Genomic DNA, 23,326 nt, shown 5'->3' with positions numbered 1-23,326 from the left:
CTCTTTCTCCCAGTTAGGAAACTCCTACTAGAAGTTGGAGAAGCTGCTATGTTGCACTACTCCTCAGTGGGGCAGTTAAAATAAAAGTCAAGGTAGTTCCTGAATCTTGTTGAAACAATGATGCACTCAAAGGGCAAAAAGGTGCAGAGTCAATCATGACAGAAGGCCTTAGATAGCAACTTACAGGAGAGTATTGGCTTTCAAGCCATGAGGAAACCTGTAAAAGCTTTTCTTGCCACTCTGAAAATTGAGCAGCTGATATACACAAAGGAGCAAGGAGGAGTGGGTTGAAAAAATGCACACAATTTTTCACATAAAATTTTTGAAGCTTTCTTTAATATTTTCAAAATGTTTCCCACTCTATATTCCCACGCTTATGTTCGTGAGTGAGGGTTGGTGTGTGTTCTTTTTTGTTTTTTGTTTATTTATTTATTTATTTATTTATTTATTTATTTTCCCCTGTGTTTGAGAGTGAGGCTTTTTTTTTCCCCACCTCCCCTCTGCCCTCTCCCTCCCCTTGATGGAGTTTGTGCTATGATTGGCTGTGATTGGCAGGTGGAAACTGTTGGCTTCTAATTAAAGTTTGAATTCTAGAAGCCTCTGCTGATTGGCTGAGCCTTGGTAGGGGGAGGGGCTTTATAAGGCAGTGGGCAAGCGACCAAGGAGCTTGCAAACAGGTGAGTGCTAACAGGGAGTTTTGAGAGGGAGTTGGGAAGGGCGGGAGGTTCTCTTGCCTTTCTTTTTAAATCCCTTTTCCAGGACAGCAGCGATGGTTGGTGATGGGTCTGCTGTTGTTACCTGCACAGCGTGTGCCATGTTTGTCTTCCTCCCGGAAGAAAAAACGGATTTCATCTGCACCAAGTGCAAGCTGGTCAACATTTTGGAAGAAAAAATTAGAGGACTGGAGGCCCAAGTGTCGACCCTACGCTTGATCAGAGAGGATGAAGACTTCCTCGATAGATGGCAGCATTTAATCCTTCAAGCACGGCAGGCAGAAGAGCCAGAGAGGGCAGTGCGTGACCAAGAAGAGAACTGGCAGCATGTAACTTCTAGAAGGGGAAAAAATGCACACAAAATGCCAGCACAGGAATCCCCCGATGCTATAGAGGTAAGCAATCGCTTTCAAGCTCTCTCCACAGGCTCTGCAGTGCTGAAAGCTCTGGAAGGGACCTCACAAGGAAGAAACCAGAAGGGAACACCATCTACTGGACTGAGCCATCCCTCTGCCGTCCGGACCTGGAATCTCGAGAGGTGTGCTGCTTACCGGGATGTCACTGAGAGGCTTACCAAGCTGATCAAACCTTCGGATCGCTACCCCTTCCTGCTTCTCCACGTGGGAACTAATGATACGGCCAAGAATGATCTTGAGCGTGTTACTGTGGATTATGTAGCGCTAGGAAGAAGGATCCAAGAATTTGGAGCGCAAGTGGTATTCTCCTCCATCCTCCCTGTTGAAGGGAAAGGACTGGGCAGGGATCGTCAAATTGAGGACGTAAATGCGTGGTTGCGCAGATGGTGTTGCAGAGAGGGCTTTGGTTTCTTCGACCATGGGACTCTGTTCCGGGCGCAAGGATTGTTAGGAAGAGATGGGATCCACCTAACGAAGAGAGGAAGGAGCATCTTCGCTGGCAGGCTTGCAAACCTAGTGAGGAGGGCTTTAAACTAGGTTCGTCGGGGGACGGTGACCAAAACCCTGAGGGGAGTGGGAAAGTCGGATACTGGGAAGAAATGCAGAGAGGAAGGGGCAAGAAAGGAGGACCCATGTTTCGAATGGAGAAGATAGGACGATCAACTGGTTTCCTGAAGTGTTTGTACACTGATGCGAGAAGCCTGGGTAACAAACAGGAAGAACTGGAGGCCCTGGCCCAGACCAAGAAATATGATTTAATTGGGATAACAGAGACTTGGTGGGATGACTCGCATGACTGGAGCGCTGTCATGGAAGGGTATAGACTGTTCAGGAACAACATGCAGGGGAGAAAAGGAGGAGGAGTTGCACTACATGTAAGAGAGCACTACGATTGCTCTGAACTCCAGTATAAAGAGGGAGAAAAACCTGTTGAGAGTCTATGGGTTAAGTTTAAAGGAGCAAACAACAGCATTGATGTTGCGGTTGGTGTTTGCTACAGGCCACCGAATCAGGTGGATGAGGTAGATGAGGCTTTTTTCGGACAACTGAGCGAAGCTTCCAGATCACAGGCCCTGGTTCTCGTGGGGGACTTTAATCACCCTGACATCTGCTGGGAAACCTATACGGCAGTACACAGGCAATCCAGGAAGTTTTTGGAGAATGCTGGGGATAACTTCTTGACACAGGTGCTGAAGGATCCGACCAGGGCCATGCGCAGCTTGACCTTCTGCTCACAAACGGAGGAGCTAATAGGGGAAGTGGACGTGGGTGACAACCTGGGAAGCAGTGATCATGAGATGGTAGATTTCAGGATCCTGACCAAAGGAAGAAAAGAGAGTAGTAAAATACACACCTTGGACTTCAAAAAAGCAGATTTTGACTCCCTCCGAGATCTGATGGGCAGAATCCCCTGGGATGTTAACATGAAGGGGAAAGGAGTCCAGGACAGCTGGCAGTATTTTAAAGAAGCCTTATTGAAGGCACAGAAAGAAACCATCCCAACGCGTAACAAGAGAGGCAAACATGGTAGGAGACCGGATTGGCTTACAGGGGAAATCCTTGGTGAACTTAAGCACAAAAAGGAAGCTTACAAAGAGTGGAAACTTGGACAAATGACCAGGGAGAAGTTTAAAGGTATAGCTCGAGAATGCCCGGGGGTTATCAGGAAGGTGAAAGCGCAAATGGAATTGCGACTGGCTAAGGATGTGAAGGATAACAAGAAAGGATTCTACAAGCATTTTAACAAGAAGAAGGTGATCAGAGAGGGTGTGCGGCCACTAATGGATGAAGGAGGTAACCTACTGACAGATGATGTGGGGAAAGCTGAAGTACTCAATGCTTTCTTTGCCTCTGAATTCACGGACAAGGTCGGCTCCTGGACTTCTGTGCCAAGTGACGCAAGATGGGATGAAGATGGACAACCCGTGGTGGGTAAAGAACAGGTTAGGAACTATTTAGAAAAGCTAAACGTACATAAATCCATGGGTCCGGACTTAGTGCATCCGAGGGTACTGAGGGAGTTGGCAAATGTCATTGTGGAACCTTTGGCTATTATCTTTGAAAAGTCGTGGTGATCGGGAGAAATCCCAGATGACTGGAAAAAGGCAAATGTAGTGCCCATCTTCAAAAAAGGGAAGAAGGATGATCCAGGGAACTATAGGCCGGTCAGTCTTACCTCAGTTCCTGGAAAAATCATGGAAGGGATCCTTAAGGAATCCATATTGAGGCACTTGGATGAGAGGAAAGTGATTAGGAATAGTCAGCATGGATTCACAAAGGGCAAGTCATGCTTGACCAATCTGATTAGCTTCTATGATGAGGTAACTGGCTCTGTGGACATGGGGAAGTCAGTGGATATTATATACCTTGACTTTAGCAAGGCTTTTGATACGGTGTCCCACAATATTCTTGCCAGCAAGTTAAGGGATTGTGGATTGGATAAATGGACGGTAAGATGGATAGAAAGATGGCTAGAAGGCTGGGCCCAGTGGGTAGTGATCAATGGCTCGATGTCAGGATTGCGGTCAGTTTCTAGCGGCGTGCCCCAAGGTTTGGTTCTAGGACCGGTTTTGTTCAATATCTTTATTAATGATCTGGATGAGGGGATGGATTGCACTCTCAGCAAGTTTGCGAATGACACTAAGCTGGGGGGAGAGGTAGATACGCTTAAGGGCAGAGATAGGGTACAGAATGACTTAGACAAATTGGAGGATTGGGCCACAAGAAATCTGATGAGGTTCAACAAGGACAAGTGTCCTGCACTTGGGACGGAAGAATCCCAAGCATAGTTACAAGCTGGGGACCAACCGGTTAAGTAGTAGTTCTGCAGAAAAGGACCTGGGGGTTACAGTGGATGAGAAGCTAGATATGAGTCAACAGTGTGCCCTTGTAGCCAAGAAGGCTAATGGCATACAAGGTTGCATTAAGAGGAGCATTGCCAGCAGATCCAGAGATGTCATCATTCCCCTTTATTCGGCTTTGGTGAGGCCGCATCTGGAGTATTGTGTCCAGTTCTGGGCCCTCCACTACAAAAAGGATGCAGACGCATTGGAGAGGGTCCAGCGGAGGGCAACCAAAATGATTAGGGGGCTGGAGCATATGACTTATGAGGAGAGGCTGAGGGACTTGGGTCTGTTTAGTCTGCAGAAGCGAAAAGTGAGGGGGGATTTGATAGCAGCCTTCAACTTCCTGAAGGGAGGTTCCAAAGAGGATGGAGAGAGGCTGTTCTCAGTAGTGACAGATGGCAGAACAAGGAGCAATGGTCTCAAGTTGTGCTGGGAGAGGTCCAGGTTGGATATTAGGAAAAACTATTTCACTAGGAGGGTAGTGAAGCACTGGAATGGGTTACCTAGGGAAGTAGTGGCATCTCCATCCCTAGAGGTGTTTAAGTCTCGGCTTGGCAAAGCCCTGGCCGGGTTGATTTAGTTGGAATTGGTCCTGCCTAGAGCAGAGGGCTGGACTTGATGACCTTCTGAGGTCTCTTCCAGTTCTATGATTCTATGATTGTGGTCAAAAAAATAAACCAAGCATTTTTCTTAAAAAAAATTGAGAAATTTTTTTGAATTTTGACAAAATATTGAAATATTTTTTCAATATTTTTGGTCAACACTTCCAAAACAGTTTTAAAATTTGACTAGCTCTTAGTGTTTAAAAAATGCTTTTTCTTATTTTTGAAGTGAATTTCTCTGCATATTCTTCTAGAATGGGATTCCTCACTTTTATTAGTTTATCTTCAGTGTAATGCAGCCACACAGCTACACACAACCCTAGATTACACCATCATCTGACAGCATAATCCATTTGCAGGGCCTTGTCAAATACAGTAAATCAGTGTGAAGGGCTGGAGTTGTAAGGCACTTACAACTTCCACTCCAGTGATTGGCTAGCTTCCAGCTAGCACAGCCCTTGGGGTGAAAGGACTGGACACTAACTCGTCTGGCAGACACAACAGGCCACTTTGCATGAACAATAAAATCCTCATAAGAACCAACATGCACACTAGCATAACAGATGGTGGCTTTACACTAAACACAGTCAATAATCTATGGATTAAAGACTCCCTAATTAATCAAACATATTACCACCCGTCTTGTTTTTCTGCTACACTACCTGCCAAATGGATGGTCCTGTGGGTCCACCACTTCCTTAAGACACACCAACACAATTCACTGCTGCAACAGTCTTGAGTGTTCACAAACCAAGGACTCCCTGCATTTTCACTAGTGTGACTGTGTATTAGGGATGTTAAAATGCATTTAATTAAGTAACCGTGGAACCACTTTTAAGACGGCTCCCCCCAGCACCGGCTCCTGCCTGCCTCTCTGCCCACCCCACAATTCTATCTCTGTATCAGAGGCAGCAGTGTGGGGAAAGGAGGGGAAGGCAGTTACGCAGGAGTGAGTGCACACCAGGGCCGTGTCCAGACTCAGGGGTTTTTTCGGGAAAAGTAGCCTTTTCCCGAAAAAACTACCCCTGCGTCCAGACTCAAGCCGCGTTCTTTCAAAATTATTTCGAAAGAACGTGGCTTTTCTTTCGATGGCGGTAAACCTCAATTTACGAGGAAGAACGCCTTCTTTCGAAAGTCCCTCTTTCGAAAGAAGGCGTTCTTCAATGTAAAGAGGCCGTCTTCGAAAGAGAGCATCCAGACTCGCTGGGTGCTCTCTTTCGAAAAAGCGGATTTCTCTTTCGAAAGATCCGCCTGCAGTCTAGACGCGATCTTTTGAAAGAGGCTCTTTCGAAAGATGCTTTCGAAAGAGCCTCTTTCGAAAGAAGCCTGCAGTCTAGACATAGCCCAGGAGCCAGCTTGTCGCACGTACTGGGACCCTGTGTATAACCATGAACATTAACTGATGAGCCTGAGCTCATCGGTAAACTGTGAACACAGTTACACATTCATATCTCTACTGTCATATCTCCATGACTTCAGCTAGGTGCTGAGAAAGCAAGTCCTTCAGTAAAGGTGTATCAGGAGCTAACGGCAATTGGACTAGAGCGGCAGGCCTACCAAGCTGGCAGACGGGAATGAGGGAGGAAAAGGGGGAGTTTCAGATGCTATATTCTAGTTATAGAACTGCTGGCTATCAGTCTGAGAAATAGCCTGTTTTTATGTGTTGAATCCTAAATATACTTCTGAAGCAAATCACACAGTCTGCATTTGGTGCTTCACTTCTCAACGCTGGACCCACACATTGTATTGCTACTGCTGCAATGATCAATTCCCCTCTCCCCCCCTCCTCACACACAACACATCTTTCAAGATCCAAGGGTCCTATCACAATATGTAGAGTGCCTGACAGCCTCAATAACAACTAGGGGTGGAATGTGGGTGAAACCAGGCAATCTTGAATGAACTCACAGGAAAATGATAAAGACAAAAACACCACATCACCTAGGGATGAACATTTTTCACACTGCAATTTCTCTGAATCTGACCTATCTGTACTCACCCACAAAGGAAACCTGTACAACACTTTCAGAAGATGAGCCTGGGAGCTTAAATACATCACTTTGCGTGACACTAAAAATCATGGCTTATGAAACAAATATAACTCACTAACAAGCCCTCTCCCCCACCTTTCCATTCCCATCCCTTCCTTTTCCCCATATGACCGGAGGGATATTAAAGAGTCACTTCACTTTGAATGATCCTTTGAAATATGTATTAACTTCTTATGTTAAACTGTTCTATTTTTTAGCTAGCCGTGACACTGAACACATTTTCCAGACCAGAAGATTTCTGTGTAAACTCAAAATTTTGTCTTTCACCTACTCAATAAAGAGAGATTCTATTTTTGAACACACATTTTCTTTATTTTGTACATCAGGAAGGGGGGCTAGGGAAGGGTAAGTGGAAGGAGGTGAGGGAGGAATGGGGTACGCACCCCCGATGGGGAGGACTGGGCTGGTTCTGCGGGCTTCTCGGGGTGGAAGTTCTCCTGCAGCCCCCCGATTGTCCCCTCCCCCCGGATGGCAACCTGTGGCAAGTGCAGCCGGGCTGATGGCCGAGTGCTGTGATGTTTCACGTGTGGGCACTCAGGGCACTCCAAGCCAGGACTGCTTTGCAAGCGGGGAACCCTGAGAACTGTCTGTCCGGGGTGGAGGGTCGGGTCCTTTTAAGCACAGCCCTCGGCTAGCCTGAGACAGCAGCTCCACGCTCTAAGTCCTCATCTGATGCCCTGCCGGCACTGCTTCCGGTCATCCTTAACCTCTGTTCAGGGTCCACTCTGTGTAGACATGCTAGTTCGAATTAGCAAAATGCTAATTCGAACTAGTCTTTAAGTCTAGCTGCGCTAATTCAAATTAGCTTAGTTTGAATTAACTAATTCGAATTAAGTTAGTTCGAATTAGCGCTGTAGTGTAGACATACTCCTGGAGACAAACAATATGGCTACGTCTAGACTGGTATGATTTTCCACAAACGCTTTTAACAGAAAAGTTTTCCGTTAAAAGCATTTGTGGAAAAGAGCATCTAGATTGGCACAGACACTTTTGCGCAAAAGCACTTTTTGGGGAAAAGCGTCCGTGCCAATCTAGACGCGCTTTTCCGCAAAAAAGCCCTGATCGCCATTTTCGCGATCGGGGTGTGACGGCCCGCGTGGGTGCGAGCGCCCCCTTCCGGCGGGGGAAAGGGGGTTCAGCGGACCCGTCTCTCGTCTGGTTGTGTGAGTGCGATCACCCGGCCATGAGTCTGGACCGGGGGTCAGCGAACTCGGGGTTCCTTCTCCTCGGGGCTGGCCCGGGGTTCCAGACTGCCCGGGGTCCCGGCGAGGGGACGGGGTCGCCTCGGCGGTCTGCCCGTAAGTCGGGTCCCCGTCGGGACAGTCAAAGTGACAGGGTCCTTGCCCTTTTATCTATTCACCCCGGCGGGGTTCTGTGGGTTGGGGTCTTGTGGTAGGGAGGGGGGACGTGGGGGACCCGGGCCCGCCCTCTCCACCGGGACCCAGCCCGGGGCCCTAAGTGGGGGGGGAACAAGGTATGCGTTCCTCCCACGACAGGCGGGGTTTATCCCCGTAACGCGCCTGTCCACAGGCGCCAGAAGGCCCCCGCCCCGGGCTGCTTCCACTCCCCGCTCTCCTCCTCCCCGATGGGGAAGGTCCCGCCGTCACTTACCCTGCCCGAGGCGCCGGTCTCGTCCCGCGGCCGTCGTAAGGGTTCGGGGTCGTTCCCTCTCCTCCTCCAACGCGGGGGGGTGGGTTCCCCTTGGCGGCTGGGGCGGCGGTGGTGGCGGCAGCTCCCCTGAGTGCCGCCTCGTCCTGCTCCCCCGGGCTGCTTTTCAAACGGCCCGGGTGATGACGTCAGGGGCGTCCGTTCCGTCCCCCGGGCGTCCTGGCGTCTGCTGACGTCACGGCCGGGGCGTCCCAGCCTGACGTTGGTTCCGCGCGGCTCTGGCCGAGCGGAACGCCGTTCGGGCTCCTCGCCCGTCAGCTGGGGCTGTCCCTGGCCCCTCCTTCCCCGCCGGGGAGTTAGCCGGCCCTCCCCCTGCGGGGTTTCCTCCCTGGCCCGCTCTCCCCTCCACCCAGGGCTGCCTGCTGGTCCGTCCGGCGGCCTCCAGGGGGCGTCGGCGGCCCTCGCTCGAGTGCGGACCTGCGGCGGTCCGTCACACGGGGCTTTTTTGCGCAAAACAAATCTGAGCTGTCTACACTGGCCCTTTTGCGCAAAAGCTTTTGCCCGAACGGGAGCAGCATAGCATTTCCTCAAGAAGCACTGATTTCAGACAGTAGGAAGTCAGTGTTCTTGAGAAAATTCAAGAAGCCGGTGTAGACAGCTGGCAAGTTTTTCTGCAAAAGCAGCTGCTTTTGAGGAAAATCTTGCCAATCTAGACACAGCCTATGTGTTTTAACAGAGCTAAATGCAAATGTACAAACCAAGGAACAAAGAATGAAGACCATATGTAAGAGATGGGGGACTATAGCCTAGGAAGCAGTGACTATGAAAAGGATTTGGGGACCATGAACAAGAGCTTCCACTGAGATGTGGCCAAAAAGATCCTTGGGTGCATAAACAAGAAGGATCTCTAAAAGGAGTAAATCAATTATTTCATCTCTGTATATGACAGCGGTTCAACCATTGCTGGAACACTATGCCCAATTCTGACAACCACAATTCCAAAAGGATGTTGATAAATTGAACAACAAATGGTCTGGTAGCATTTTATAGACTAACAAAACTATAAGTACTACCAGACCATTTGTTGTTTTTTTCTGTACAGACTAACTCGGCTACCCCCTGAAGCCATTGATAAATTGGAGAGGGTTCAGAAAAGAGCCATGAGCAGAATTAAAGGGTTAGAAAATCTGACTTCAGGAAGAGATGTTAAAAGGTAACTTGATAAGTATCTATATGAGGAAGCAAATATTTAATTTTGGGCTCTTCATTCTAGCAGAGAAAGGTAGAAAATGATCCAATAGCTAGAAGGTGAAACTGGACACATTCAGACTGGAAATAAGGCATATATTTTTAACTGTGAGAGTATTTGATCATTGGAACTACTTACCAAGAGTTGTGACGAAATCTTTATCACTGGTAGTTTTTAAACCATGCTTGAATCCTACATATGCTTCTGAAGGAAATCACACAGTCAGCATTTGTTTTGGGAAAGTTCAATGACCTGAGTAATATAGAAAATCAGACTAGATGGCCTTAGAATCCATGAATAAGATCATCTAATGTGACCTCATTATTTGTGTTTCATTGACAACTAGAGATCAGGGTCCCATTATGCTAGAGTTGGTATCATACAAACTTATAGCAAAGAAAAAGTTTCCCTGATCCTTTTTCCAATCTTTTTGCTTACTTGTTGCATCCTGTCTTCAACCAAACTCAATGGTGCTCTGCACATGTGCAAGGAGGTGTCCATCTGCATGGATCTCTGTTCAGATTCAGGAGCAGAACTGCCGCACCACCAGTTCCCTCCATGTCCAGATAGGGTTGCCAGATACTTCCACAAAAAATACAGAACATGGCGGGGGAAAAATTGGCTGAGCAAAAAAAAAAGGGACCAAACCTGCTGAGCAAAAAAAAAAAGGGGGGGGGGTGACCAAGCCAATGGATAAACATTAATTGAGAAAATAACAAAATCATCACAATTGTTAGCCTCTACACTTCTCTCTTCCTCCCTCCACTATAAAGTAGTCCCTACAAGTCAGGGACAAAGCACATTGCTAGAGCAGCATGAAGGACCCGCTGGTCTGTGGATTGAGAACATAGGCATTCAGGTCTCTCAGTCCAACATGAACCCTAAATTCACACGTTCACTGGTGCCTGATGCTCAAAGGACTCAAAGAGCATATCTACACACTGCAATTAAATACCTGTTTGTGGCCTATGGGCTGCTTAATTGTGATGTTCGGGCTCAGTCTAAACCTAGACTCTAGTATCCTGTGAAGTGGAAAGATCCCATTATCTGCACCTAGGATTGCCAAATGGTTTAACCAAAAATATCGAACACCCACCCCCCCAAAAAAATGGGGAAAAAAATTGTTGAAAAAAAAGGGGGGGAGACCAAAGTTGTTGAATAAAAAAAAGGACCCAGAGAATTATTAAGCAAAAAAAAAATTAAAAAATTAAAAAATCAGCATGGCCCCTTTAAGAACGGAAGGGGATGGACTCTGCCTCTCCTAACAGGCTGCTGGCAGCCAGTGGCCATCTTGCCTCCCTCACTGCTCCGGGCCAGACAGCTACACCGCAGAACAAGGTAAGAGGTGTAGGGAGGGGCTGGACCCGATTGCTGAGTGTGTGTAGGGTTGCCAGGTTTCCGGTATTGACCAAGACAGTCCAGTATTTTCGCCCCCTGGCTGGGAAAAAATCAGAAAATACCGGACATTTTGAGTATTTCTGAATTGTTTTACTGGACAGGAGCCGAAAATGCTGGACTGTCCGGGTCAATACTGGACACCTTGGAACCCTATCTCCACTGCAAATAAACAGCCTCTTAATCCAAGCCCTGCAAGCTCTATTGAACTAACCCTTACCAGCCATAGGCATGCTGCAGGTCTTTTATTGCAGTGTAGATGGACCATAAAAGCAGTATATTATAAAATAAGGTAACTCGCAAAAGGAATCTATGTTGCTTTGCTTCATCTGGTTTCTGTTAGTCCACAGAGCGCAGCTGCTGAGTTATTGCATTCTTCTTTGATGTCTTACATGAAAACATATTATTAAGTCCAGAGACACAGCTGACTGTTCTCTGCTTCCTGGTCAGCATTTCTAATCACCATAGCAACTCCCACAAATAGTCTCCTTAACCTCCAGGAACCGGCCTGATCATAATTGCAATAATTCTCTCTCTCCAGATGGAAAAGAAAGCCTTCCTTCATTAGACATGTGGCTTCTTCCCCGAGTTATGGTTGAGACAATTTAAACTGCCTTTGGAAACTGATTCTCGGGTGCTCTACAGCTCAGATTGCCAATAGGAGTCAGAAAGAGAAGAAAGACAGGAGTGATGGGATCTGATGAAAAAGAGACAAAAAGACCCTGCCTGTACTGGAAAGTTTCCATATAATCTAAGGTATGAATTTAAAATGAAATACTTACAACAGAATAAATCACCAGTATAACTGTTAGGGTTACCAGGTGGCCTCAAAAAAAATACCAGACACACTTGATCTCAGATGTTGGGGGGACTGGCCGGGAGGGAGGTGGGGCTGGCCAGGAGGAGGTGGGGGGGGAGGAGGGTTGGCCGGAAGGAAGCAGGGCTAGCAGGGGGGGCTGGCCAGGGGAGATCGGGGGGGAAGGACTGGCAAGTGGGAAGTGGGGGTCGGAGGAGCGGGGCTGGCTGGGAGGGAGCGAGAGAGGAAAGAATCAGCCGCCGGGAAGCGGGACTGACCTGGGCGCACACAGATCCCGGGGTGCTGCCTGTCCCGTGCATGGTCCAGGCGAAGCATAAGCAAGTCCGGCCCCAGAGATTCCATCCTGGACCCCCCTCTCCCCCCCACATAGTTGCATACTGCCTGGCTGGTAGACACGCCAGTGTAAGCATGTCTACTAGCCAGGCAGTACGCAATTACGTATTGATACTCCTGACAATAATAAAACTTACCTAATTAGAAAATATCGGACATTTTATATGTCTGGTATTTTCTCAATTTGTTTCCCGGACAGAACCCTCAAATACCAAATTGTCCGTTCAAAACCGGACACCTGGCAACCCTAATAACTTTACTTTCTGGACAAGGCCCAAGTTACACTTCTGATGTCAGCTGGGAGCATCAAGTAGTTTAACTTGCATTGATACAACATTCAGTAGATTTAAAAAACAAGTGATATTTGGGTGAAAGGGTCCAGATTCTGATCTCTTTTGAATGAGGAGCACCATTTAATTAATTATGTTAGTTTTGATTTGTACTGGTGTAGGTGAGGTCAGAATTTAGTTATGGGCAGGGCTTGACAAACGGTGGTGAAAGCCGCTCGCCAGCCCCGCATTGCGCATGCGCAAGAGCCGCATTGTTTGTTGAACTCTGGTTATGGGTGTGAAGAAAGCAAGTAAAATGCTGAAAAAATAAAGAGGACACATTAACTCTGCCAGCACCATCTGGTTTGTCACAAAGCCCAGAAACAAAAGGTCTAAGCTAGGCCCAATTTCTTCAAAAGTATCATCTAAGATGACAGTTGCAGTTTTGTATGCTATACATTTTAATGCACAGCTTTTGTGTGCCAAAAATTGGCAGTTAGGTGTCTTTTTGAGTATTTACTTATTTTATTTTAAAGATTCTATAAATACAGTGGCCAGGTATGAAATCTGTGATTTAACATACACAAAATAACTGAATGTTCAAAACTGTTCAACTTAACAAGCCAATTTAAACCCCATTTTAAAATGTGTCATGTATTTATTTTATTTTAATGTATATGTTTTTTATTTACTCCACCCTCAAAATAAGAAAACAAGTAAAGGAACGGGGTAGGAAGGAAGGGAAGGGAAGAAAGGGGGCATGATGGGGAAAGAAGAAGAATATCTTGGTTTTTATACGACCTGTAGCGTGTAGGTGCTAAGAAACAAATAATTCTATCTTGTAGAAATCTCCTAAATTAATGTTTCTGATTACATCTTTTTAAAAAATTCAATTATTTTCACCAAAAGATAAAATTATAAAAGCTGAAACTTTTCTGTTTCATCAAAAGATTTTCCAGAAGGATATCAAATTGGTTGAAACTTTATGACAATTGAAAGTTTCTGATATTTTGACATTTTTGTACATTTTGAAATTTCAAAACAAAACCAATACAAATGTCAAAAAATACCAGGAAATTCGATACTATTTCCCATTCCTTTTTTAACTGTTCTCATAACTGCTACGCTACAGCAGAAGTATCAAATGTAATGAGCCAGTTAATTCAAAGCCTTCTCAATTCACAATAAGAAATGAGACTGTAAAATAAATCCTAATACTCTCCCAGCCCTGTAATAGATAGGACAGGGTTCTCATGCCAATAACATCTGGAGCCCAAGCAGTCTCTCTGATTTTCCAGCTCTCAGCAAACAATGATTTCCTAAATAGCTCACAGAGGAAATTACTTCATTACCACCATGCAACAAATTCTCTTCCTGCAGCCAGACCACATCATGATGAGTTAACTGCTCTAGTACTTCTTTAAGCTACAAATGCAGAGTCATGAACCTATTCAAAAATAGAGGCATAAATTCCAATTAGTTCTTCCTCCTTTGGTGCAAGAGGCCAGAGGAGGAGGACACAGAACTTCTGTGCCACTACATTGTTTTAATAGAAAAAAGAATGTCTTCTGAGATATCTTAGTGGAACCCAATACGTCCATTCACATGGTTTCTGTAGCAATTCCGTTAGCTTCTTTAGTTATCACTAGCAGATGAATTTGGTATTGCTTGAGTCTTTCATTGAAGTAATTTTTTGGGGGTGAAATAAATGAAAAACGTACATGCTTTATTTCAATGAATGTATTTTTTAAAAATGAAAATGAAGAATGGAGTGAAGGTTAGGGGATAAGGAGAGGCAGGGGGTGGGTGGCTTAGGGCAGAGGGTTGGGAGATGTGGGAGGGAGGGAGGGGTAGGGGCCTCAGGGCTGAAGGATGGAGGTAGGAGTGCAGAAGTTAAGGCAGGTGGGAGATGCAGGACTCAGGGCTGCACAAAAAAAGGCAGGGCTGTGCAGACCCAGAGAAAAGTTAACAAAACAAAACAAAAAAACCAAGCAGCCATGGGACGGTGTACCAGCACCTACTTTTCCCAACAACTGGGTCTTTTTTTTTGCTCAACAACATTCACACTGTCTCCACTGCTATTGTGGCTCTTTGTCTGGAACAACCCTGTCCTAGACAGACCCTTCCCATTCTATATCTGTGAAATGGATTCTTCCTTCCTAAGTGGAGTACTTTGTTTTTCTCCTTGTTCAACTTCATCCTATTTACCTCAGACCATTTCTCCAGTTTGTCCAGATCAATTTGAATTATGACCCTAGCCTCCAAAGCAGTTGCAACTCCTCCCAGCTTGGTATCATCTGCAAACTTAATAAGCGTACTCTCTATGCCAATATCTAAATCGTTGATGAAGATATTGAACAGAACCAGTCCCAAAACAGACCCCCGCAGAGCCCCACTTGTTATGCCCTTCCAGCAGTATTGTGAACTGTTAATAACTACTCTCTGAGAATGGTTATCCAGTCAGCTATGCACCCACCTTATAGTAGCCCCATCTAAAATGTATTTGCATAATTTATTGATAAGAAGATCATGCAAGACCGTATCAAATGCCGTAAGTCTAGGTATACCATGTCCAGCTATCTTATGCACAAGACTCGTTATCCTATCTTCTGGAATCTCTCCCATCTTCCATTATTTTTCAAAGATGATAGCTAAAGGTACAGATACCTCCTTTATCATCTTCTTGAGTATTCAAGGATGCATTTCATCAGGCAGACATCTAACTTTTCTAAGTAATTTTTAACTTGTTCTTTTTTTTATTTTATCTTCTAAACCTACCCCACTCCCACTAACATTCACTATGTTAGGCATTCCTTCATCATCACACTTCTTGATGAAGAATGAAACAAAAAAGTTATTAAGCACCTCTGCTATTTCCAAATTTGCAGTTACTGTTTCTCCCGCCGCACTGAGTAATGGGCCTACCCTGTCCTTGGTCTTCCTCTTCCTTATAATACATTTATAGAAAGTCTTCTTGTTACCCTTTATGGGTATGTCTACACTACCACCGTAGTTCGAACTAGGGTGGTTAATGTAGGCAACCAAAGTTCCAAATGAAGCCCGGGATTTAAATATCCCGGGCTTCATTTGCATCTTGCCGGGCGCCGCAATTTTTAAAGCCCTGGCAGTTTGGACTCCGTGCTCGCGGCTACACGCGCCACGGAGTAGGTAGTTCGGATTAGGCTCTCTAATCCGAACTACCGTTACTCCTCATGGAACGAGGTGTACTGGTAGTTCGGATTAGAGAGCCTAATCCAAACTACCTACTCCGTGCCACGTGTAGCCGCGAGCACGGAGTCCGAACTACCGGGGCTTTAAAAATGGCGGCGCCCGGCAAGATGCAAATGAAGCCCAGGATATTTAAATCCCAGGCTTCATTTGCAACTTTGGTTGCCTACATTAACCACCCTAGTTCGAACTACGGTGGTAGTGTAGACATACCCTGAGATACCAACAATGTCATAGTTGTGTTTATTTATTAGCACTTCCTACTTATTACCCATGTTTCGTACATTTGCATATAGGCATCTACGATACTGATTTGACCTTGCCTCCCAGTTCTGCCATGTACCTCCTTTTTCTCTGCTATTATAGTCCATGCTCCCTCCCATTTCTGACCCATCTCCTAGGTCTCCATGTTCTTCACTTACCTGTGGGTTTTGGTCACCTGCCCCCATCAAACCTAGTTTAAAACACTCCTCACTAGGTTAGCCAGTCAGTGTCCAAATAGTCTCCTCCCCTTCCTCGAAAGGTGAACCCCATCCCTGCTTATCAGTCCTTGGAACAGCATCCCGTGGTCAAGGAAGCCAAAGCCCTCCTTGCAACACCATCTTCGCAGCCAGGCATTCACCTCCAGGATGCACCTGTCTCTGCCTGGGCTCGTACCTGTGACAGGGAGGACTGAGGAGGAAACCACCTGTGCTCCAAACTCCTTCACCCGTACTCCCAGAGCCCTGTAGTCACTCTTGATCTGCTGAGTGTCACAACTTGCAGTATCATTAGTGCCCACATGGATGAGTAGGAGTCAGAGGTTGGATAATCCTCAACCGTGCCTCCATAACATCTCAGATACAGGCCCCTGGCAGGCAGCATACCTCCAGAGATGACATGTCAGGGCGACAGATGGGCACCTCCGTTCCCCTCAGAAGAGAGTCTCCAACCACCACTAGGTGTTCTTCCTGAAGGCATTAAAGTCACTAGTTTTCTCTACCATTTCAGATGTTTTTTAATATTTTATTCTTAATTTTAGCCTTTGCCACACATTCTGAACTATCCTTTGGTTACCCAAGGTCAAGGTCAAGGAGTACATTGCCAGTGGTGTGAATGGAAAGGTATTGCTTGCTCTGAAGTTTTTACTTCTGTCCAGTTCCAGACACACGATACTGGATAAAATGGACCACTGGCCTAATTTTATTTGATAATTCCTATGTTCCTTAACATATGATTTCAATTTCCAGGACTTTCAAAAAATAGCCACCCTCCTTCTACCCTACATTCTACAGAATATTAAAGCTAAAAATAAAAAGCTCTAGAGATAGGTTTTATTATTGTCCTAACAGGAGACACAGTAATCAATTCACAGAAATGCTCAGCACAAGGAGTCGTTGCGGGAATTTGGGTCATTAGGTGAAAGAGTTTGAGAGATTAACATGCAACTTTTTTGAAGGGCACTTATATATCAACAAAGGAAAATTTCCCTCACTTAGGCCACAGTCCCACACAGTACTTAGCATCTGCCTAACTTTATGTATTTGAATAATCTCTCATTTATGTTAGTGGAAGTGCTCACATGCCTAAAGCACGTTCTACTCTTAAGTACCTTGCTAAATCAGTGCCTTTCCAAAAAGTGACCTAAATAAGAAGTCTTATGGGAGGTCAGCATGGGAATTCCATATCAGGTAAGCTAGAAATCAGGGTAATAAATTAGGTCTGACTATGTAATAGTGTATCCTACCAGGACTGTAATAAGTCAGTCCTTCACAATAGTCATAGAAGAGTGCCAGAGGGGTAGCCATGCTAATCAGTCCCTTCCCTGTTGTATATCCCCCAAATAAAAATGACAGTTGTTCTTTCAAACAAAAAAGGCTTCTTTCTTTGGTCTGCAAGGGAGGAAGGAAGGTGGAAAGAGAGGGCAGGGGAAGGGAGGAGTTGGGGAGGAAAGGCACAAATGGGCAATGCAGAGGTCCCTTGTGGAGAAGCTTGGGAGAGAGTCTCACAACTGGCCTTACATTAAACTCTCCTTCAAGGCCTCTCTGATGAGCACAACCTCTTGATGTACTCTTTCTATGGCACTGGTGTTGGGTTGCTCAAATTCTCTGGCCAGACATTCAGCTTCAGCACCTGCCCAGGCAGAAAAATCTCCCCTTTGCTTTTGCAAAGGATGTGGAGCACATAGCAGGCCACCACCACAAAAGGGATATTGCACTTGCTGAGGTCCAGGCGTGTGAGGAGACTCCTGAACTTCCCCTTTAAACGGCTGAATGCACATTCAACAACCATGTGGCACCTGCTCCTTGCTGGGGTCCAGGCTGCTTGTGTAGGGCTTCATGAGTCAGGGAAACTAGGGTAGGCTGCGTCATCCAGAATGATGATGGGCATGTCCACTTTCCCAACTCTTATGGTGCGATTGGGGAAAAAAATACCAGCATGCATCTTTTGGAACAGACAAGAGTTCTGGAAGATGCAGGTGTTGTGCGCCGTTCCCAACCATCTGACATTGATGTTGGTGAGCTGACATTGATGTTGGTGATCCACAAGGGCTGGCAGCACCATGGAGAAGTACCCCTTCCTGTTGATAAAGTCCGAGGCACTATGGTCAGGGACCAGGATGGGGAAGTGCATGCTGTCTATGCCCTCTCTCCCCCAGAGTTGGGGAAGCCCATGATGGCAAAGCCATTCATGATTGTGTTGACATTGCCCAGAATGTCGACATTCCATAGCAGCACGTGATTGATGGCTACGGCCCTAGCTCCTGCTAGCTCTCCCGCCGCAGCTGCAGGTCTTCATGTACCCAGTGCTCCAGGATGCATACCTGCCTCTGCAGGAGCCCCAGGTGCTGCTGCTGGTACTCCTCCTGGTTCCAGGTCAGCCTGCTGAGTGCCCGGATGCGGGAGGATGTCCTGGGCGGGGTGGTGCGCCCTGCACTCGCAGCTGCTGCGGCTGAGGAGAAACAAGAGAAGTGGTCAATTATCCCTGGGGACACAGTGGGTGAAGCCCAGCCCCCCTCTGCAAGGCGAGGTCGGCTGGTCTCCGCACCATCAGAGCTGATGTGCTTGCACACAGGCCATGTTTGGCATGTCCTGCTATCCCCGGGCGTGTGAGCAGGCCCGGGACTGCACCCATGCCCCTGTGCTGTATATAGTGTGGGGGTATAGGGGAGGGGCGATATGCCCTGCCTTTGCGTAGAGGGGGCTTGTGGAGGGAGGTCATCGTGCACCGGGGTCAGGAGCATGTCATGTGCCTTCATACATACACACGTGTGGCAGCCAGCCGGGCCACATGCCCAGGATGGCACAGCACATGCACAGGTTGCTGCAAGCTCCATGGTCAGCGAGGCCCATATGTGCAGTCCCTGGTCTCCCTCTCCCCCCGTCCCTGCCCCGCATAAGGGGACAGTGATTGTACTCATATGTCGAGGCCTCCCCAGCCTCAGATGACACCGGCAACATGGCTGCTGTGATGCCAAGGGGGTGCTGCAACTCTTGACCATTGTCCTCCTCCTCTTCCATGCCCTGGTCAGGGCCCTCTGCCCCAGGGTCGATGACCACCTGGGGGGGCACGGACCGTCTGATCCCCCAGGATGCGGTCCCGGGCATCATAATAGGGGCAGCAGTCTGGGTCAGCCCCTGGTTGGGAGCTGCCCCCTGAGGCCCTGGCTGTTATTTCGAAATAACTTTGCTGTGTAGACATACCCTGACAGCTTACTTTGCTTAAGAGCCATTGGTGAGGGACCGTGTCAAAAGCTTTTTGGAAATCTAAGTATACTATATCTACTGGATCCTCTTGTCCATATGCTTGTTTATCCCCTCAAAGAATTCTAGTAGATTGGTGAGGCACCATTTTCCTTTACAGAAACCATACTGACTTTTCCCCTAACAAATTATGTTCATCTATGTGTCTGACAATTCTGTTCTTATCCATAGTTTTAACTAATTTGACTGGTACTGAGGTTAGACTTACTGATCTGTAATTTCCAGTATCACCTCTAGAGCCCTTTTTAAAAATTGATGGCACATTAGCTATTCTCTAGTCATTAAGTACAGACGATGATTTAAAAGATAGGTTACAAACCACAGTTAGTAGTTCTGCAATTTCACATTTCAGTTCTTTCAAATTATTGGGTGAATGCCATCTCGTCCTGGTTGAAACAAAATACAGGACTATCTCGTCCTGGTGACTTGTTACTGTTTAATTGATCAATTAGTTCCAAACCCTCCTCTAATGATACCTCAGTCTGAGACAGTTTCTCAGATTTGTCACCTAAAAGAATGGCTCAGATTTGGGAACCTTCCTCACATCCTCATCCATGAAGACTGATGCAAAAAATTATTTTTATTTCTCCACAAGTATTTTTGACCTTTGAATGCTCCTTTAGCATCTCAATTGTCCAATGGCTCCACTGGTTATTTAGCAGGTTTTCTGTTTCTGATGTACAGGTTGGACCTCCCTCGTCTTGCACCGTCAGGACCTGACCAGCCCTGAACAAAAGAATTTGCTGGCCCAGGGATGGTCTTTTGCCACCAGCCCCAAGCCCCATCGCCTGCCACTGCCAGGCTACCCCATCAAGCACTCTGCCTCACCTACCTCTCTCCAACCTGCCTGGGCTGCTTGCCAAGCTGCTGCCGGCTCCCTGGGCTGCACAGGCTCACTCCTGCTGTGTGGTTCGAGCCCCACACATCCAGGGACAATGGTGAGGCTCCGGGCCTGGCTCCACACTCCAGTGGGCTGCTGCGGGACTCCAGCCTTTGTCCCCCAGATGAGCTGCTGACTCTGTTGCCCCTGCCCAGCTGTCCTTCCTGCCCTTAGGCTCCCAAGCTCTTTGCTCCAGAAGCACCTGTGATCCTGCCGGATGAGGGTTATTGCTGGACCAAAGAGTGCCCATTTTTAGAGGTACAACCTTTACTGCCAATGGTCAAAATTTTCCAGTTGGGCTGCCTAAAGTTAGACATCTAAATAAAATTGGGTGGCGTCTTGAGTACTGAAACATACAAACAACTCCCATTGAAGTTAAGAGGCCTGAAAGTCTTTTGCATCTAGGTAAATCAGGCCATATTTATGTAAGTGTCTAAACAGGGATTTAAATGCCTAATCTCTGGGTACGTCTACACTACAAAGTTAGTTCGAACTAACTTTCATAGGCGCTACACTAGCGCTCTGTTAGTTCAAATTTAATTCGAACTAAGGGAGCGCTTAGTTTGAACTAGGTAAACCTCATTCCACGAGGATTAAGCCTAGTTCGAACTTACTAGTTCGAATTAGGGGGTGTGTAGCCCCTTAATTCGAACTAGTGGGAGGCTAGCCCTCCCCAGCTTTCCCTGGTGGCCACTCTGGCCAACACCAGGGAAACTCTACTGCCCCCCTCCCAGCCCCGGAGCCCTTAAAGGGCTGGCTACGGGCTTTGTGCCAGTTGCAAGGCTGCCAGCACCCGTGCCAGCACACCCAGCAGCTGACACCCCATGAGCCAGTGACCGGATGCCCCCCAGCTCTCCCCCTCTTCCCAGGAGCCTGCCTGGGGCCACAAGAGGCGGGCGCCCGCGTGGTCTAGTGCGGAGATCGTGGACCTCATCGAGGTTTGGGGGGAAGCCTCCAATGTCCATGATCTCCGCACTAGCCACAGGAACGCGGCAGTGTACGGCCACATGGCTGCCAGCCTGGCCGCCAGGGGCCACCAGCGCAGCCGGGAGCAGGTGCACTGGAAAATTAAGGACTTGCGGCAGTCCTACTCCCGGGCCTGCCTGCCAGGGGCTGACCCGGAGGCGTGTCCCCACTTCCAGGCTCTGGACCGCATCCTGGAGGCTCAGCCCGTCCCTGCCCCCCGGGAGGTGATAGACCCCGGGGCAGAGGGACCACTCCCTGACACGGAGGAGGAGGAGGAGGAGGAGGGCTCCGAGAGCCAGGAGCCTGCCGGCAGCCTGCCCAGGACCCAGGACACCCGAGGCACCCCACAGAGCCACTCGCCTGTGTCGTCCGAGGCCGGGGAGGCTTCCACATGTGAGTACCATCATGCTCCCCTTATGTGTATGGGGGGCTGGGGCGAGAGGGAGCCCAGGGACCGTGCGCCTGGGCCTTGCCCACCACGGAGCAGCATCTGGGGATCCTGCAGGGGCCCTGGCCTTGCAGAGGGGGGCTGGGTTTCACACACCTGGTCCCCTGGGGTAATCGACCGCTGTTCTTGTTTCACCACAGCCGTAGCACCTGGGACTACAGGGCGCACCACCCTGCCTGCAGCAGCCGCCCGTGCCTGGGCAAGCAGAAGAGCCAGGAACAAATAGAACTACCAGAGGCGGCACCTCCGGTTCCTGGAGCACCAGCTCCGCATCCAGGACCAGCTCCCTCGTCCCAGGTTTCACCCTCCCCTCTCCCACCCCCCCTCCCCCCACCCCAGTTATGTTAAATAAAAAGACGTTTTGTTTGAAAAACAGGTGTCTTTATTTGACAGTAGGTAGGGAGGGGAAAGGGGAAGGGGGGTAGGGTGGAAGAAGGCCCCAGTGGGGCATGCAAGGGAGAGGTCAGTCCTCCTCCTCCACCAGGAAGCTCTCCCGCAGAGCTTCCCGGATCTGGACGGCCCCCCGCTGGGCTTCCCGGACGGCGGCAGTGCGGGGCTGACTGTAGTGGCCAGCCATGCGGTCAGCCTCAGCCATCCAGGCTGGCAGGAAAGCCTCGCCCTTTCTCTCACATAAATTGTGGAGCACACAACATGCTGCCACCACGGGAGGGATGTTGTACTCGGCCAGGTCCAGATGGGTGAGGAGGCATCGAAAGCGGGCTTTCAGTCGCCCGAAGGTCCCCTCCACCATGATGCGGGTCCTGGTCAGCCTGGCATTGAAGGCCTGACGGGAGGGATTGAGGTGCCCCGTGTAGGGCTTCATCAGCCACGGCTGCAGTGGGTAGACGGCATCCCCCACCAGGCACACGGGCATGTCCACGTCCCCGACCCTGATGTGGTGGTCGGGGAAGAAGGTCCCGTCCTGCAGCCGCTGGCACACGGAGGAGTTGCGGTACACCTGGGCATCATGTGCTTTGCCGGACCAGCCCACATTAATGTCCATGAACTGTCCCTGGTGGTCACACACGGCCTGCAGGAGGATGGAGAAGTACCCCTTGCGGTTCATGTAATGGGACGCCTGGTGTTCCGGGGCACGGATGGGGATGTGCGTCCCGTCGATGGCCCCTCCCCCCGCAGTCGGGGAAACCGAGGGCGCCGAATCCCCGGATGACGGCGTCCGGGTCAGCGAGGCGGACCACCCTGCGGAGCAGCACCCGGTTGATGGCCTTGACCACCTGTGGAGAGAAACAGTAAAGCACCAATCAGTGGGGCGCCCGGGTGGCTGGGAGCATTCATGCCCTGGCAGTGCCCCGCGCCCCATCCCGGAAGCAACCCCCCTGGCAGCGTGTAGTACGGCCGGGACAGACCGACCCCTCCGGTGCGGGGTGCTTTCGCCTCCTCCTGCCCCCCCTTTGTCCCTGGGGTGGCCCATCCCCTCCTTGCAGCCCCCCTTCCTCCCCGGCGCAGTGGCCGACGAGTACCATACCTGCATGAGCACCGCTCCGACAGTGATTCTCCCCACGCCGAACTGGTTCCCGACAGATCAGTAGCTGTCCGGTGTGGAGAGCTTCCAGAGGGCGATGGCCACCCGCTTCTGGAGGGGGATGGCGGGCCTCATGTGAGTGTCCCTTCTGCGCAGAGCAGGGGTGAGCCACTCGCAGAGCTCCAGGAAGGTGTCCCTCCTCATCCTGAAGTTCTGGGTCCACTGTCGGTCTTCCCAGCGCTCCAGGATGATGCGGTCCCACCAGTCGCTGCTGGTGTC

At 48.7% G+C, this 23,326-nt stretch overlaps 1 long non-coding RNA gene across 1 annotated transcript; it reads left to right on the top strand.

The window, feature by feature from the left end:
• The first annotated feature begins 10,769 nt into the window (after window positions 1–10,769).
• On the top strand, window positions 10,770–21,916 carry LOC106732116 (uncharacterized). Its single transcript, XR_012896331.2, has 3 exons — window positions 10,770–10,823; window positions 11,422–11,636; window positions 21,705–21,916. It is a non-coding gene; the product is annotated as an uncharacterized LOC106732116 (long non-coding RNA).
• Window positions 21,917–23,326: the final 1,410 nt, after the last annotated feature.

This window comes from Pelodiscus sinensis, chromosome 16, assembly GCF_052426305.1.
Source record: "Pelodiscus sinensis isolate ZL-2025 chromosome 16, ASM5242630v1, whole genome shotgun sequence".
Taxonomy (NCBI): domain Eukaryota; kingdom Metazoa; phylum Chordata; order Testudines; family Trionychidae; genus Pelodiscus; species Pelodiscus sinensis.
The sequence above is the reverse complement of the archived record's forward strand: the minus strand, read 5'-3'. Positions and strand labels throughout refer to the sequence as shown.